The following is a 2,447-nucleotide window of genomic DNA, read 5'->3' as shown; positions in this document are numbered from 1 at the left end:
TCCTTAGACTGGTCTTGTCTTTTCTCTTTCCTGAAGCCATGTCAAAGTTTGAAGAGTCACAGAGCTGTCAAACAATCATGTTTAATAGGCGACTGACTAAGTATTTATGTATTCACTTTTATTCTGGGTCTACAGCACATCTTAAGGCTGTAAAGGTGTCACTTATCAAGAAAGACTGTTCTAATGAACAGAAATCTAGAAGTCCATTTTATTTCTTTCTGACCTTTCCTTATATCTGAGTACAGTAAAATCTTAGAAAGCTCTTGCTTCCCCTACCATGAACATTTTTCAGGATGGTACTAGCTATATTCTCACATAGGGGATTCAAACTGAATGGTATCATTAATTCTCTTTGTTGAGTAACTGTTATCAAGAATATAAATCCAAAATATTCTTAATTAGCTCATGGATATTTACATTATTAATTCCAATGTACCATATGCCCACAGTACGTGCACTGGGTAATGGGTTTGACATGACCTTGCTCTTCATGAAGCAAGTTTCAAAATTAAATTAAATATGACTCTTCTCCCTGTGAAAACTACAGGGTGTCTATCAAACCTGGAGACTTAGAGAGTATTATTTTATGTGTTACAATGTAGTATTCATGAGCTATTAGCCTATGTTTCCAGTCTTTATGGTCTCTCATATAATCATATAAAGAGCCAAAATAAATGACTAAAAGTGTCAAGAAAACATGATCTCAAAGTAGATTATTCAAGTGTATATTCAACACACATAATGACGGGTATGAGTTTGGTACAAAAAGTAGATATCGTAGCAATCTGGACTACTCAGAGACGTTTTCCTAGAGGATCAAGATTTTTAAACTGGATGCAGCTGAGATGCATAGCCAAAAATATAACCTTCCTCGACAGAATAAAGGAAAAGCTAAATGGTAACTTCTCATCAGATAGAAAGTAAGAGTATCCTGGTCTAAATGGCACTGTATGAAAATGGTGTAAATTAGACATGGTAGTTTACCAGGTAAGTTGGATTCACACTGTCGCACTGGCCTTAGAAAGGGTGTGGAATTGCTCTTCTCACAGCATAAGCCTCTCTTCCACTTTGTTCCTGTATCACCTGGAATTGCTTAAGTGCTTTATAACATGGCAGTAATAAACAAAAACAATATCTTACTTCCTACTTCTTGAAAAGTTTACCCAGAGCAAGACAAAAGGTTGTCTGAAAATTCCCATCAAATCCTATTGAGAGCATTATTAAAATGTTCTGTCATCCTGAAAATCATTACCCACGTTTTGCAGGTGCCTAGTAAAGAAACAGACAAGTAAGAAAGTAAAATTATGTACCTGTGGTAACAAAGCAGGCTAACAGATGGCTAGGAAAGGCCCTCTCAGATGCACATCCCTGCAATACCCTTCCTGATGGCTTTAATCTACCCCAGGTAGAAGAGTGTCACAAGCGAGTACGCTGGACTGCAAGTCAGGTGACCAGAGTCTAAACTGCTGTGTGATTTGTGGAGATTCTCTTCTATTCTTTGGATCTCAGTTGCTTTATTAGTATAATGAGCAAGATGAATTAGATGATCCCTTATGGTAATAAAACAATGTGACCTTTACAACTAGTATATCCAGATATCTCCTTTCATAAGGCAAGCTATAGCCATTCAATCAATTGAAATATAAGTACAATAATACAGATGTGGCTGCAAAACCAGGTATATTAAGCAAATGTGGTCCCAGTCCCAGCCAGACAATGCTTACAGAGAGAGACGCAAGGCCACAAAGATAGTAAAATAAACTTCAAAAAAAAATTAAAATTAAAATAGAAAACAATGTTCAGGTATTGTTTGTAAGCAAAATATTAAATATATCCCATGGACAGTTGATAGAGGAAAAATCATCGATGCTGCATATTTAGATAGAGAAATGCCCTGTTTCCAACATTTTCTTATGTTGAGTTTCATAGAGGAAACTAGATTTCACAAGCAACTTGGGCATCGAAAAAAAATGAGAGAAGCAGGACATCTCTGCTTGGCAAGGCAATGCAATTTCGGAGCAAGTCTGAAGTGCCAGTGGAATGATTTGACAATGAATCAGAGGCAACTGATTGAAGGAAACAAAAGAAGCTATCTTTGGCTGCTCTTCATGAAGCAAGTTTCAAAATTAAATTTCCAAGTATCCTTGAAAAAGCACAATAAATTGCAAAAAAAAAAAAAAAAGGAAATCTTTTTGAGAGAAAGCAACAACGTTTTCATAACACTCTGCTAAACAGCAGAAGCTTTCCTCCCGAGTATACTATCATAACTGTGCAGGCAGTTGAAAAGACTTCACACAGGCGACTCTGTGAAACAGAAGAGCAGTAGGCAACAAAGTCCAGGGATTCCAGAACTTAGCTGTCTTTGAAACAACACCTTACATTATTCCAAAGGCCAACAACTTTAAGATTGCCAACGACTCAAATTATTTATAGGAGATTGATTCATA

This window comes from Macaca nemestrina, chromosome 17, assembly GCF_043159975.1.
Source record: "Macaca nemestrina isolate mMacNem1 chromosome 17, mMacNem.hap1, whole genome shotgun sequence".
In the NCBI taxonomy this organism is placed as follows: Eukaryota; Metazoa; Chordata; class Mammalia; order Primates; family Cercopithecidae; genus Macaca; species Macaca nemestrina.
The sequence above is the reverse complement of the archived record's forward strand: the minus strand, read 5'-3'. Positions refer to the sequence as shown.